The sequence below is a fragment of the Ochotona curzoniae genome, unplaced genomic scaffold (genome assembly GCF_017591425.1).
Source record: "Ochotona curzoniae isolate NIBS_2020 unplaced genomic scaffold, NIBS_Ocur_1.0 contig_1071, whole genome shotgun sequence".
Taxonomy (NCBI): Eukaryota; Metazoa; Chordata; class Mammalia; order Lagomorpha; family Ochotonidae; genus Ochotona; species Ochotona curzoniae.
In genome coordinates this window covers 21780603-21797616 of record NW_024464939.1, presented here as the reverse complement: position 1 = coordinate 21797616, position 17014 = coordinate 21780603, and the positions used below count along the sequence as shown (strand labels likewise).

Genomic DNA, 17014 nt, shown 5'->3' with positions numbered 1-17014 from the left:
TGTTAAAGCCACATGGTAAAAAGGAGATAAAATAGTTCAACAATAACTTCAATATTATTTTGATATTACTTATTGTGAAAATATTTAAATAAGTGAAAGAAGGAGAAAGATTTATTTTCTTTCATTCTATCACACAAAGCAAATTGTGGTAGCTTGATAGCTTTTGATAACTTAAACCCCCCACTTCGGATAACTTTAAATGGACCATTCTCCAGGTGCCTCTGCCTTCCCCAAGTCAGCCTTCACACGCCAATAGAAACAGCCCTTTTCAAAGATTGAGAAGGTCTTCTTGCTATAGTTTTTAAATCACTTTGTGCTTCTTTTATGATGAAACTTTGTCTTACCAGAATATAAAATCCATGACAGCAAAGTGTTTGCCCAAAGAGAACAGACACTTCCCATTGATAAGTGTATAAAATAGTGCCCAGGGCATATTATCTGTTCAATCATTATTTTGATGCATGACTGTCGACCTCGTTCCATGTGGCATTTCACTACACATTCACTCCTGCAGAAAAGCAGGATCCACATCTGTTTCCCATACTGTAAGTGTCCCAGTGCTTTGTTCAGCATTCTGCAGCTGGTAGGAGCCCTGAGTTTTTCAAAGAAGGACTGAAAGATGGAAGGCAGAGGGACTTTATCAATTGCAAGAGCTTAGAGTAGCATTTCCAGTTGGACATGGTTTTTGCAGTCCTGTCTTCTTTTCTCTGCTTTGGGTTTCCTCTTGCATCTCGTGGTTTTGTTAGGAATCTTTAATGGATGCTAAGCCCTTATCTGGTAAGCTTTAGTTATTTTATCACCCTGAGATTTCAGAGTCTGCATGCTGCAAGGAAACTCTAGAAGACCAAAAACATTTTGTGACTCAAGGAAATATCCTTCTACTGGGATAATTCAACCTGGAACAGTATCAGGAGACTTTTATTTTAGGGACAGAGAGTTTACCTATTTTCTTACCAGCAGCTAACTCTTCCCACTGACAAGGGCAAACCCGAGTCAGCTAATACGTCAGTCAACAGTCATGGAAGAGCACACAAATGTGGGTTCAGGAGGGATGCTGAGAGGCTACTGCATCCATCTGTCAGCCCCTGGGCAAGGATACATCTAGGACTACACTGCACTGTCCTTAATAGATGTGTTCATAACACATCTTTTAAGTTTCCAGAAGAGGAGAGTTAATATTCTAGCTTGTCTCACTTGCACAATTAACATGATTGAGAGACTTTTTGTTTTTCTTAATGATTTATTCTGTAGAACAGTGTCATGTGTTCTTGTTCTAGTCTTCAGTGAAGACTGACAGGTTTCTTGCCTTTGTGAGTTGAAGCATTTTATATTTTTCACCTTGGTTCATATACTGGGTTTTCTACACCTTTAGCCATTACAAAAATGTACTTTTGATGTTCAAGGTAACAGTTTCCAGTCATCTCTAAATGCCTGTAGTGACAAGAAAATTTTGCTATATTCAAAAGTGGAGAGCTCCAGGTACTTAAAATAAAATTAATCACCACTATAGATGAGTTCATAGGTACTGTCTTTGAGGTAAATGCTAAAAATCCTTCTCCAAGAGAAGATAGTGTCTTCCCTGCAGTAATGATCCATGGAAGGGACATACCCTCCATAAAGACCCTGGGAGTTCTTCCCAGGAGACTCACATGCCACCAGGAAGCAGATGGCTTAATGGACACACAAATGGAAAGAATTTGTAAAACCTAGGATTATGGTTTGTTGTGGTATTAGAAGAGTAGATTACTTTGGTTCATCTACTCCATGGAATACTACTCAGCTATTAAAAAAAAACAAAATGCAGTTCTTTGTGGCTAAATGGGCCCAACTGAAACTATAATGCTAAGGGAAATGAGCCAATCCCAAAAGGTTAGATACCACATGTTTGCCTCTCCATGAAACTGTTGAACTTATCTGCACAATAAGATGCTGGACTCTATGCTTTGTAGATGCTTGCAAGGAAAAAAATCTGAACTGAATTGGACCTGTGGTAATGCAAAAGATGGAAGAATCCACCACGGGGGGGGGGGGGGAAGCAGGTTTTTGGGAGAGGAGGGGGGAATCCCAGGGCCCGTAAAACTGTGTTGCATGATGCAATGTAATAAAAAAGAAAAAAAACCATATTGCTTACTCAATACTATGTCAATTAATTCCATAACATTGTATATTGTTGCTGATGTTTTGTTTGGGCTTTTAACTGACCAGGATTTTACTCTGTTAGCTCTACCTTCAGACCAGAGAAGGTCTCCCCAAGAAGCTGTTGAACTTATCTGGACAATAAGATGCTGGACTCTATGCTAGGTATATGCTTGCAATGAAGGAATCTCAACTGAACTTGAACTCTGGTTACAAAACAAGGTGGAGGAATCTACCATGGGGGGAGGGTTACGGGAGGGGTGGGGGGAATCCCAGTGCCTATAAAACTGTATCACATAATACAATGTTATTAACAATAAAAAAATTTAAAAAAAGAGTAGATTAAAATGAATTTTCAAATTTTCTCCAATCATGTTTGGGGCAAGGATGCATGGATAGGTAGCATGGATGTTTTAGTCTGTGCATAGAGCCCACATCTCTACAACACACGGGGAATAGCAGTAACCTGAGATTGGTAAAACGCTCATTCATCCACCTGACAATCCAACCTTCCAATAATGTTCAGGTATAGGAATTAAGTACAGATATATTTAATGGTCAAGAAGATGCAGGTTTACAGTGGCTAAGTCACTTTCTAGTGGCAGAGCAACAGAACGGTTGATAAGGATGTGCTAGGCTCTGGTGCCCACAATTTACTGATCCAGTGATTTCAGGACCTTCTGAGAATACTGCAGAAAAATAAGCTTCTGCGAAACTTCAGGGTTAGCATTTGAGGTGATCTTGCTCAGTAGATCTTGAAGTCTTTCCTAAGAGGCTATCTTGTCCTATGTATTAACAGCCAGGCATTTTAACGTTTTGAGAATTCCACTGAGGATGGTTAATATCAGTCATATCCATGGGACCAATCCACATCTGGATGAAGAGACAAACAGCTCTGAACAACAAGCTGTGTGTCTCTGGATTACAACATAAGTGAAATATCAACGACTTTGGTGAGACTGTTCCAAGCTGTTCACTATTTCAGGGCTTGCCTGAGAACAGCCACCTGACATTCTGCAGGAAAAGCTACTCCTTTGGAGAATCTTCTGTGCTTGGAATGTGGCACCTGCTCCCAAGTGTTCTTTTCTATCATTGCCAATCACATACAAGTATATTCAGCTCTCTTTAAAAGGTGGAGGAGTTTAGTGTCACTGTCAAGAGTATGGACTTTTGGAATCCGGTTCCCTGAGCTATGGAATGCTAGTTCTGGCAGCATCAGCCATGTCCCTTTAGCTGAATCCAAGTCTTAATTTCCTCATGCGACGGTCATTTTTAAAACCAACCCATAGGCTTGTGGCGGGGGTGGATTAGTAGGAGTAATGGAAGTAAAGCATGCAGCGGAGAGCGTGGTATGTAGAAAGAGCTCAAAAAATGACAGTGATTTGAAAAGCATAGAAAGGGAAGAATTGAAAGGAATAAAGACACAGCTCTGCTTGAGGTGTTTCTGGTTAAGATGAACAGCATGGTCAGGAAAACAAAAACCTGGAGTGAATGTACGGATGCGGGGTAAAGAGCTACACAAAGTAAACCAAGTAGCTGGATTTGAAATCACTGCAGTGGTGATTTCCTGGGTTCTGGAATTGCTAGGAACTAATTTAGCCTTGGCATTTAGTGTACATGTGAGTTGGGACAAATTTCAAGGTCTCTCTTGGTTTTACTTTCTTCATTAGTAAAAGGAAGATGATCATTATACTATTTCACAATGTTTGTGGTTGTTACTTTTATTATCATTGTAGAGATTACAGCTGTAATTAAGCACCAGGGCCAGGCAGCCTGAATTTGAGTCCCAGTTCTGCTGCTTATTACCTGTGTGACTTTGGACACTTTCCTGCAGCTCTCTGTGCTTTATGTAACATGAAATGATACATAATATTTTAGGCCTGACAAATTAATGCGTGTAAGTCACATATACACAAACAATACAAAGTGTGTAAAATCAATGCATACAATATATTCAACACTGGCTGGTGACTTGTGAGCATTTAGTAAATGACAAATGTTTTTAAGAACAGGAAGCATTTTTTTCTTGCAATTAAAAAATAATCACCATTTAGTTTGGCACAGATTTTATGGATTCCTTGGCTCTTGTGCTGGGCTTACTTACTGGCCTGACCTACTTCTGTCTTTTAGGTCAGGGCTGCCCATCCACTTACTTCAGTGTCACCAGGATAACTTTCATTGTCTTTCAGCAACTTCAGGGTGACTGCTAAGGGTGTGGGAATTGTTGAGGTATTCTCTCAGCTTGTAACAGATGGCTGGCGTCTCAGCCACTCCGAATAATGGAATAGCATGGAAAAGAAGTCTCCTGTTCTATATTTTTGGTTGATTTGGAAAAGTGCTAAGCAGGGAGTGCATGTGCCATATAATAAATTTCCAAGTAAGATAACTTAGCATTAGGTATGAAGTTGACTGTTGCTTGATTTAATTTACGGAATCACCCTAATTTGATATTAACACATACAAATACACTGTTCTTAAAAATTGTGTTTACCTGAGAAAATAGAGACAGACAGAGCTCTCCTCTGCTGATTTACTTCCTAAATGCTTTGATAACAAGGGTTGGATTGGGGTTGTATCCAGGAGCTTCAATGTAATTCAATGTAGGTTTCCATGTGAGTGTCAGAGGTCCAACTATTTCAGTCATCATGGCTGTCTCACAGTCTGCGTCAGTAGGAAACTCAAATTGGGAACAGAGCAGGAAATGAAATCCAATGCTCCAATATGGAATGATAGCATTTGAATCACCAGGCCCACCACTTTTCCTTTAGTTACTCTTTTAAAAATTAATTATTTTTCACTTTATTTGAGAGGCATAAATGCAGAGAAAGATATAGAGAAAAATCTTTCATTCATTCACTGGTTCACTTGCCAAACATCAGCAACAGTCAGGGTTGTATCTGGTTGAAATTAGGAGCCCGGTACTGAATCTGGGTCTCCCATGTGGGTGACACAGACCCAAGCACCTGAGTCACTACCAGCTGGCTGCAAGGATGAACGTGAGAAGGTGGAATAAGAAGTGAAGCAAGGACTCAAACCTAAGAACTGTGAAATGAGATATGGACATCCCGAGTAGTGTCTTAACTGCTTTGCCAAATGCCCTCTCCTTTAGTTACTCTGAATATTGTCTTTTTGGTCGGGACTCATTTCCTTTGAGTTCTCTGTTAGGATCTTGATAATCTCTTTCAAAGTTTGCCTGACTTCCAAGTTTAGGCCAAATACCCTTGCTATCCCCTTTCACAGTATCATGTTTCTTTCATTGTTTTCTACTGATAATCACATCCTAATGTGGGCTCATTCATCTCTGCTTAAAATTATTTATTACACTAACCCACTAACGCTGAGGGGCAAGTTTCTAAATCTCATTGGGTTATTGGGCACTCAGTTTGCGGGGATACCTTGGTCCGTGCAATAAACCCATGTGCTTTTCCTGTTGTTACTTTCTCTGTGGTCAGTCTGTTTGCAGATTCTCCTATTGAATCTCCAGAAAATAGAGAAGAAGTTGCACCTTTCTTCTCCGAAGTTACAGAATGAAGACATCCACCTGTGCTGGTCCACCTCAAGGAATGACAAAGTCACTTACACCTGACCTTGGCACCCTGTATCTTATATAGCACTGACGTCACCATCATTTTCATCTAAAGGCAACAACATCCCTTCCTTCAGTTCCTGCCCTCTAAGTGAACATTTGAGGACTTTTAAGTTCCTCACCTCTAGGCTTGAGGCTCTGACAATGTAACCATCACTCAAGGAACTCATTACAAGATGGAAATAATATTTTACCCTGTTTTGTTAGCTTAAAGCAATTTGTACTTGAGACTGAAAATCTTCAGTCTGGTCTGTAGTAGGGTGGAAATAATTAGAAGTCAACTGGCATGTCACCTGGCTCCATATAAGAAAGATGTCTGAAGAGCCCTTGGGCTGCAAGGCATCAAGTAACAGATTTACCTCGCTCCTCTTTTAATGATGACGTATTTTATCCCTGGTGTCTTTTCAGCATATTTGATCAGCACATCCAGAAATATTCCATTTAGTCTCCAAGTGACAGTATGATATTGCACTTGAATTTAAAAATCTGACCCTTTTCTAGACTTCAATACTTACTGGCAATCACTTCAGATTTTGCTATGCATTCATTTTTTTTTTTTAGACGCTGGCTCAGCAATTCAAGAAATCAAACAAAACTCATCGTTCACTTACTGAAAAAAAATTGTCTTGGAGAAATGAAAGGAGCTGTTCTTTTGTGGTTCTATCTGAACTTTGATGTGTTACATCTTAGAGCATTAACTTGCTTAATTATAAATAAATGGTTTAGAGTACTTGATTTCCAAGCACTACATACAGTCTATAATTATGCCAGATTTAATATACTTTTTAAAAATAAGAAAACTTTACGTTTTCCTGGAAAGATATTTCTAAAGTTCACTCATATATTTTCCCTGCCCTTAAATTCAAAAGGAAAGATTGAACAATTTATCACTAGCATTACCTTTCTGTATTATTTATATTACCTCTTAGGTCAGATTTGATAAATAATAAATTAATAAATAATGAATGAACAATATAATAAGTCAACTTTCAAAGTTCATTTGAGAGGGAAGGATGAAAGGAAAAGAGAGAAAGGGGAGAAGAAGGGGAGGAATGGGGAGAGAAGAAATGAAAGTGGGAGAGAGGAAATGAAGCAGGGAAAGGGAGAGCGAGATTGGGAGAGAGAGACAAAATGCTCTCAATTTGCTAGTTCACTCCACAAATGCCTGCAGTGTTCATGGGTGGGCTAGGGGTTTCCAGGAGCTGGGAACTCAATTCATGTTATCTGTGTGAGTGAGAGACAGCCAATGCTTGGGAGCCATTACCTGCTGACTCCCAGAGTCTGTATGATTAGGAAGCTGGAATCTAAAGTGCACCTGTGCATCAGATCTAGGCCTGGATGTGGGCTGCATGTGTCTTAGTGGTATCTGAACTCCTAGACCAAATCACTACCCCCATTCTATTTTTAAAAAATTAATTCTAACTCATGGGCCTGATACAGTAGCCTATTGGCTAAAATCTCGCTTTGTACATGCTGGGATCCCATATGGGGGCCGTTCTAACCCTAGTGGCCCACTTCCCATTCAGTTCCCTGCTTGTGGCCTGGGAAAGCAGTAGCAAATGGTTCAAAGCCTTGGGATGATGCACCCACCTGGAATACCCACAAGAGACTCCTGGCTTTGCATTAGCTCAGCTCTGAACATTACGTCCACTTGGGGAGTGAATCATCAGATGAAGAGCTTCCTCTCTGTCTCTTCTTTCTCTCTGTATATCTGATTTTCCAATAAAAATAAAATCTTCAAAAAATTAATCCCATCTCCTTTTTGAAAATAATTGCTTCCCTTTGCAAAAACCCTTTCAAATAGGTCCTACTAATCTAAATGCTGATTGATTTTTTTGGTAGTATAATACAAGAGTCCACTCATCATTTATATGACAAGTTAGAAGAACAGAAGTTCCTTTAACTGGTTTCCACCACATTCATCCTGACTTAACTGATGTTCTTCTCTATTGGCAGAACAACCTTTTTAAGGTCAAATGTTAGAATGAAAAAGTGGCATTCCACCTCTTCCAATCATTTCAACACCTCATAAAAACAAGACCTTGAAGGATAAATACTAGAGGCTGGTGCATCAATTGGTTCATCCTTCACGTCCACGTGTCAGTATCCCATATGGGTACCATGTCCAGGCTGATGCGCGTCCCACCCAACTCCCTGCTTGTGATCAAGGAAGGCATTAGAGGATGGCCAAAGAAGTTTCAGTTCCTAAAATAGGGATTGCATTCTGGGTCATGACTTTAGCTGGCTCAGCCATGGAAGTTGTGGAAATTTAGGGAGTGAATTAGCATATGGGCTATCAGATTATCTCCAGAAAAACAAACAAACAAACAAACAAAAACCCACCAAAACCAAAAAATGGAAACTTAAGGTAAGTGTATTATTGGCAGGAGGGGTTACAGGACTTTAAAGGAAGTTAGATATGCACTATGTAGAAAAGGAAAATGAAAAGCTTAAAAAAGATAAAAAAGGAGAGAGATAATATATATATAATATATAAAGAGAGAGAGAGACTTTCATCTGGGTCATCCACATGATTGGCAGTGGTCCAAGTCTTTGGGTAATCTTCTCTGCTGCCCAAAGCACACAAGCAAGGAAGTGGATTAGAGGTGGAGCAATCAGTACTGGAGCCAGAGACCACATGGATGCCCATATCAGGTGACAGCCTAACTAGCTGTGCCACAACATCCACCCCAGAAAACTTCTTTTAACACAATCCCCAGGATTGATCATATTGTAGGCCACAAAACAAGCCTCAGCAAATTAAAAAAAATCAAAAGAGTACCAGGCATCTTCATCTACCATCGTGGAGAGAAACGAGACCAACAAGTCAAAATGCTCCAGAAGACATGCAAATACTTGGAAACCAAACCAAACATGCTGCTGAATGAACAGTGGGTTATAGAAGAAATCAAAGAGAAAATTAATGAGCTCTTTGAAATGAATGAAGGGATGAACACAACATACCAAAACTTGTGGGACATAGTCAAAGCAGTGCTAATGGGAAAGTTTAATGCTATCAGTGCCTACATAAAGAAATTAGAAAGCCACCATGTAAATAAGCTAATTATACATCTGAAAGAGCTAGAAAAAAAGCCCAGCAAAAATAATCTTAAGATTAGAAGCAAAAAAGAAATAATCAAAATAAGGGAGGAAATAGAGAGCAAAAGAACCACATATGAATCAAAGAGCTGCTTTTTGAGAAAATTAAGAAAATAGATTCCCTGGGCCCGGCGGCATGGCCTAGCAGCTAAAGTCCTCGCCTTGAACGCCCTGGGATCCCATATGGGCGCCGGTTCTGGTCCCGGTGGCTTCACTTCCCATCCAGCTCCCTGTTTGTGGCCTGGGAAAGTGGTCGGGGACGGCCCAAGGCTTTGGCACCCTGCACCCGCGTGGGAGACCCGGAGGAGGTTCCTGGTTCCTGGCATCGGATTGGCACAGCACCGGCCGTTGCGGCTCACTTGGGGAGTGAATCACCAGACGGAAGATCTTCCTCTCTGTCTCTCCCCCTCTCTGTATATCTGACTTTGTAATAAAATAAATAAATCTTCAAAAAATGAATAAATAAAATAAAATAAAATTTCAATCCTTATTAAAAAAAAAAGAAAATAGATTCCCACTAGCCCAATTAATCAAAAAAAAGGGGGGGGAAGATATGAATCAATAGGATCACAGATGAAAAAGAAAATACAACAGTGAATATTTTGGACACATATAAAATAGTCAAGAACTGTCACAAACAACAGTGTTCCAACAAATCAGAAGAAATGGACAGGTTTCTGGACACATACAATTTACCAAAACTGAATCATGAGTTTATTAATTACCCAAATAGAGTATAACCAAGACAGAGATTGATTCAGTAAGTCCCTTTCAACAAAGAAAAGCCCAGGACCAACTGGCTCACTGCTGAATTCTACCAAATGTTTCTAGAACTTATTTCAACTCTCCACAAGGTTTTCAAAATAATAAAAAGGAGGTAATCCTTTTAAACTCTGTGAAGTCAACATCACCTTAATACCAAAGCCTGATGGAAATACAACAGAGAAAGAAAACAACAGACTGATATCCCTGATGAACGTGGATACAAAAATCCTCAACAAAATACCAAACACAGAATCCAACAATACATCAGATAGATCATTCATCTGGAACAGGTGGGATTTATCCCTGGCATGCAGGGATTGTTTAACATTTGCAAATCAATAAATGTGATGCTCTTCATGTGATCATTTCAGTACATGCAGAGAAGGCATTTGATAAAATCTAACATCGCTTTATGCTAAAACTCTAAGCTAAATACACATAGAAGGAACATTCTACAACACACTATGCAATATATGAAAAAAATCCAATGTCAGCATCATACTGAATTATCCCTATTAGCAGATGACATAATACACAGGAGAACCAAGGGACTCAATAAGTGACTATCAGAACTCATAGGTATTTTACAAGGTTGCAGGGAACAAAATGAACATAAATCGATGGTCCTGGCATATGCCACTTCATGGCTTAAATTAAATATCTTGAAATAAATTTTACCAAAGACATGGAAGTCCTTTATGATGAAAATTATATAACATTAAAAAATAAACAGAAGAAGACATTAAAAGATGGAGAAATTTACCATGTTTGTGGATTGGCAGGATCAATATGATTAAAATGTCTGTATTACCTAAAGTAATATGCAGATTCCATATGACCCAATTAAATTCCAACCACATTCTTCTTAGAAATAGAAAAAAATGAATCAAAAATTCATCTGTAAACACAACAGACCATGAACAGCCAAAGCTAGTGTTTACAGTAAAAATAAAACAGAAGGAGTCACAATTCCAGACCCCAAGACGTACTACAGGGCAGTGGTCTCCAGATCAGGCTGGTATTAACACAGAAACAGAGTCAGATCAAGGGAACAGAATAGAAACCCCAGAAAGGAGCCCACACATGTAGAGCCAACTGATCTTTAGCAAGAGAACTGAAAATAATCCAGGGAAGGAGGAATGGATAAAGAAACCATGGTACATCTACTCCCTAGAATACTATAGAGCCACTAAAATTAATGAGATTCTGCCAATTACAACAAAATGGTCCCAACTGGAGGCCATTATGCTCAATGAAATAAATCAGCCCTAAAAGGACAAATTTCATATGTTCTTTCTGATATAAGGCAGCATTTATGCAAAATACAAAAGAAATACATAAGCAAATATGCGTATATATTCTCATAGATGGACTTTATAGTGAAGACTAGCATACTGGGAAGTGAAGGCACATTGCAGTATGCTTCTCTACTGTTGAATAAAAAGCCAGATGCCCTGCAATATAGTTAGACATACTAGATTTTGTACCACTGTTTATACTTATGATGCCATGACACACTCCAATTGCAGATTGTAACTTGTAACTGTTCCAAGGAATATTCTAATGTGGTAATTTAAGACAACATGTAGGGTGGTGAAACTAGGGAGGTAAGAGGAAAGTGGGAAATCTCTATAGCTAAAAAACTGTATTGTGGAAAATAAAATAATAAAATACAATAAAAAAGTAATACACAGACACACGTCAGTAATATTATATCACTATATAGTATATATAAATGTGTGGGTGCTTCAGAAAGTGTGTGGTAGAACTAAAAGATGTTTGCATTTGTGCGATCTTTTGAAATTCATGCATATTTTTTCAGAACACGCATTTCCATGAAATTTTTGCATATCCTATGTAGACTTAAAAACATTTTACAAAAATTAAATTATCAAACATTATCTATTATTTTCAACTTCTGTGAAGTATTTGTATATGTTTGTATATGTATATACACATAGGCATAGGTTTGTAATTCATACATCACTGTATAACAATTAAACATTTAAAAGAAAGTTATAAATATTAACCTGAGTGCATCTGATATTGAGGCAAAAGCCTCAAAATATATGACAGTATCATAGAGTTATAAGTAGTAACTCTTCAGTTATATTTAAGTAACTGAAAGATTATATTCTCTTCCAAAGAACACAGAGAATTTTTATGAAAAATGACCCACTTCCAGGCTACAAAACAATTTTTAACAAGTGTCAGAGAACTGATGTCAAACAAATGTTCTCTGATTACAGTGCAATTAAATTTAGAAATCAGTGATTAGAATGTTCTATATTTAGAGATGTTAAAACCAGGCTTGCAAGTTTAAATAACTTGCAGTAAAATCGGGACTGACATTTCAGACATTTATTACTCTAAATGTTCATGTTACAGTTGAATAAAGACAGAGAACAGATGAGTTTTGTGTCTAAACCAATAGTTACCTTACTAAAATAACTCTGAAATAATTATGACCAAAAGATGAAAAGTGGCTGCAATAAAAATTCTAAAACATTAATGAAAGAAGCTGAAGAGGCCACAAATAATTATAATGACATTTCTTCCTCATATATTGGAAGAAATACTAGCATGAAAATGCCTGTACTACACAGATGTAAGATTTAATGTGATCCCAAGCGTAATATCCCTAACATGTTTTCTTTTCATAACTAGAGAAAACAGCATCAACATTTTTTACAAGACCCCAGAAGATCCTGAAGAGCCCATGCAATCTCGAATAAAAAGAAACAAAATAGAAGATATTACGATACCTGATTTTCACACCACAAAGTTACAGCAATTAGAACAGTGTGGTATTGGCATGAAAAGACACATGGGCCATTGGGAAAGAGAATCACACATCCCCAGGTAACAGTTAACCACAGTGCAAAGAATACTCCTTGGAGGAATGATAATATTTTCAATGAATGACACTGTGAAAATTGGGTAGCTGCACGCACAAAAAGGAAACTAGGCACCTACCACTATTCACAACAATAAGTTGGAAATACATTAAGGACTAAAATATAAGTCCTGAAGCTTTGAAACTATTAGGAGAGAATACAGAGAAAAGGCTGATAGAAGAGAACTCAGAGAAAATGGAATATTGGACTGTGCAAGGATCTTTTTTTAATAAGACTCTAAATACATATGAGGCCAAAAGACAAAAACAAGTGGAATTTAAGCAAAGAACCTTTGCACAATAAAGGTAACAATGAACAGATTGAAAAAACAACCTATAGAATATAGAAAATATTTGTAGGCTATCCATCTGACAAGGTATTAATAGCAAGGATATAGAAGGAGCTCAAAGAATTTGGTAACTAAAAATGGATAATCCAATTAAGAAACAGGCAACAGATCTACAAGGTTGTACAAAGGAAGAGACATGTGAGTACCCAGCATATAAATGAAAAAACAATTATTAATCATCTAAAAATACAAATCTTTGATTATTTTTCTAGATATCACCTCATTCCAGTGAATATGACTATTATTCAAGAGTTAAAAGACTAAAAGCAAGGGTCAGGTGCAATGACTCAATGGCTAAATTTTCACCTTGCAAGTGCCAGGATCCCATGTGGGCATCAGTTTATGTCCTGGCTGCTCCACTTCCCATCCAGCTCTCTGCTTATGGCCTGGGAAAGTCTTGGTCTAAAGCCTGGGTTCTCTGCTTTGGATCCTGGCTTCTGGCTTTCAATCAGCTCAGCTGCAGCCATTGCTGCCATTGCAGCCATTTGGGTGAGTGAACCAGCATGTGGAAGATCTTTCACTCTGTCTCTTCTTCTCTCTGTAAATCTAAGCTGCCTTTCCAATACAAATAAATAAATCTTTAAAAAAAAGTGAGGACATGGAGATAAGGGAATCCTTGTACATTGTTGGTGGAAATGTAAATTAAAACAACCTAAATGTTCACCCAGTACTGAATGGATAAGGAAAATGTGGTACACATACATAATGCAGTACTAGTCTGCCATAAAAAAGCATGAACTCTTGTCATTTGTAAGAACTCAGTTGGAACTAGAGATCATTATGTTAAGTAAAATAATTTAAGTACAGAAGGATAAGATATAGAAGTACAAGGTGTCTCATATTGATCTATTAGAATTTGAGAGTAGAATGGTGGTTACTAGAGTCTGGGGAAAATACAGAGTTGGAGGAATTTGGGAAGATTGATCAATGGGCACTAATCTACAGCTGGATAAGAGACAGAAGTTCTGATATCCTATTTCACAATAGGGGGACAAAAGGTAGTATATTGTAATTTTTCTAAGAAACAAAATGTTGTAAGAAATATTTTTAAATATTCTCACTTCAAAGGAAAGATACGCATTTGAGGAGATAAAAAGGTCTACCTTAATTTGAATGTTATGCAATATATTCATGTATTGAACATCATCTTGTACCCCGTAAATACATACAGTATTTATGTATCACTTAAAATACATTTTAAAGTTTAAAAATAGCATAGACATATAAACTAGGGAATCCTACTCAGTCCTTTTTAAGCTGTCTTTGCAGCTAAATAGATACAATTGGAAACCATTGTTCTTAATAAGCTAATTTCAAAAAGTAAATATCATATGCTTTCCTTGATCTATCACAACTAATAAACAGAGTGCAAAAATGTAATCAATAAGAGCTTGATGGCCATTTTGGGATTGTTACTGTTAAGTATTTTAGGAATTTATAAGAATTATTATTTATGGGAGTAGGATTTTTAAAATGTGCAACTTTCTATATGTTGATATCATTAGCTATTGGAGTGGAAAAACTGTGATTGTGAGGTAAAATAAAGTCTGCAATTGTAAAAATCTGAAAACAAAACTAAGGAAGAAGCAGGGTAAGTAGGAGATTCAGGTAGAAGAGAGGTGAGGGTGGGAAAAATCAACATGATCCTAAATTTGTATCGTGAAGTATAATGAAATTTGTGCACTATATACTTTTTAAAAACCAAAAAGAGGATAAATAAACCAAGAAGGTAGAAAAGTAACAGCACTGAAAATTACAAAAGGACAGAAAGCAGGACATAGTAAAGATGTAATTATAAACTGATGAATAGAACATAAAACAGTAAGGATCAACAAAACCAAAACTCGGTCTTTGAAAAACATTTTAAATGAGAATTGGCTGTTGTGGTGGCATACAGGCTAATCTTTTAGCTGCAGCACTAGCATTCCAAATGGACACAGGTTCTAGACTTGGCTGTTCCACTTATGATCTAGCTTTCTTCTTATAATGTAGGAAAGCAGTGGAGGACCCTGCTTTGGGTGCCTGCACCCATGTGGAAGACATGGAAGAGGCTCCTGCTTTTGGATAGGCTCAGTGTTAGCTGTTGTGATTGGAGAGTAAGCAAGCAGATGGAAGAGCTCTCTCTCTATATATATAAAAATTTGCCTTTCAAATACAAATAATTGTTAGAAAATTTTCTTAAGAACAAAATAATGAAGAGTGACTAATATTAGTGAAGAGAAAGTGACATGAATTCAGGCTGATAAAATTTAAAAGATAGTGAGTCCTGTAAATGATAATTAGTATAAAAGCTTAAGCAAATTTGATAATTTCTAAAAAATAATTTACTAAACTATATTCAACAAAATGGGCTATTGTTACATTTATAACTTGTTCCCCATCCAATATTTAGTATTCATCAAATGGATATCATGAAATTAATATTTCCTTGCTTTTTAAAAAAGTATATGAATGGCAAGTGATAAGTTTTGATAAGAAGACAGGCATGGGTAGTTTGGAAATTTTCAGGCCAACTCATTGTATTTGGTCAGTTTGTATTTGCAATGTGTGACTTGTGCTGTGTTTGCTGATCAGGATGTGTTCTTGCCAGCTGAACAATGATTCATTCTAATTCAAGTATTGGGCTTGACAAAGCTAAGATTATCTTTAGATAATCATAAAATGATTCTGCAGCCATTCTCATTTACAGTTCAACTAGAGCAAAGCAATTCAGTGTTGAACTTCAGCACAGTTTGAATAGGATAATAGGTGAAAGGGACTATGAACCTTACAATCTAATCTAACTTCCGTCTTGGAGTCAGGTTACTATCTGCTTGGAACAAGAGAATAATTGCATCATTATAAAGAGGGAAGAGTTAGAAAGTAAAACATGCTTCAACTAGAGTTATTTCAAATGGAGGGAAAATGTTTTTTTTAAAGGAAGCAAATTTTTCAAGTATTCACCTGAATAAGATTTAGTTTCTAAAAAATTGCTTATTTGAGGAACAGAGATACAGATAATGACCATCTACTAGTTCATTCTTGAAATATTCATGATTACTGAGGTTGGACACGGAAGCCAGGAGCTGAGAATTTAATTCCTGAAGTCAACTCAGAGAATACCTACACAATGCAGTACAATGCTTCAAGAATAAAATCCCCTCTCAGGTAACACTTGCCTATTCTTGCAATGCCTTGCTCCCATTTAGTGCCTATTGTCAGGATGTATTAGCTACTACATGCCCATAAAAGAGGTTAGGATGCACTCATTATCAATATTCATTTGCATTCTTAGGCAAGAAATCATGGTGTCATTGGTTCTCAAACTTCAAATTCATCTGGGCACAAAATGAAGATTTCTGGGGCGTTCTGTCCACCATCCTGATGTCAAGGGTCCCAGTCTGGGCCCAAGGAAATCTTCCTCCTGAATATGGTGATTCTGAAGCCTAAGGTCTGGGAGCCACACTTTATGAAGCCTTCCACCTTTAATGAGTACTCTTGTCAAATCATCAGCATTAACATTAAACATAGCCATAGTCTTACAACATTCAAATTCTCTATAGTTACTTTTTATATCTAGAAACACTCCACCAACTATTCTATTTCAGTGGTGACTCTTTGAGAAAGGTTAAGTTTTAAGTCAGTTTTGGAGGAAATCTCATTTATGAGGGGTCTTAAAAGTTAATAGAAGATGTGTATTGTGGGAAAAAAAAGTTCATAGATTTAAATTTTTTGTACCAAAATAAACTTAGTTTTAAATCCCATTTTCCATTAACCTTTTGAAATGCCCTTGTATCCGACCACAAAGAAGGATTTGCTGGGATACTGATGGAGGCACAGGACCAAAGTCAATGCTTGATTTGTTTTGACTCATATTTTCGAAGAGTGTTTCAATGCAAATGCAGGCTGTTCTGGTACAATGTGTACTTCTTCGACATGAAATAGGTTTGACACGATTGATAACATAATTTCATCAGAGTGCCAAGTGTGCATTGGTTCATGCATGATTTGCCTAGTGTACTAGTTTTACAACATCAAGTAAGAAACAACAGCCGAACTTCAATTCCTGGTACAGTAGAACATGGCAAGCAACAGCGCATACAGGGTTGTGCACAACCTCCACTGGCCCCATATTCTCCCTGTTGGCTCATTGTGACAAATGCTTAGACATTTCCCCTTGTTTGAAGTTCCTAATCCTTTTGA

General features: G+C 37.4%; 1 protein-coding gene across 1 annotated transcript in view; it reads right to left on the bottom strand.

The window, feature by feature from the left end:
• Positions 1-17014, bottom strand: part of CPA6 (carboxypeptidase A6) — a 293134-nt gene that overhangs the window by 99280 nt on the left and 176840 nt on the right. The gene's annotated exons all lie outside the window — the stretch shown is intronic.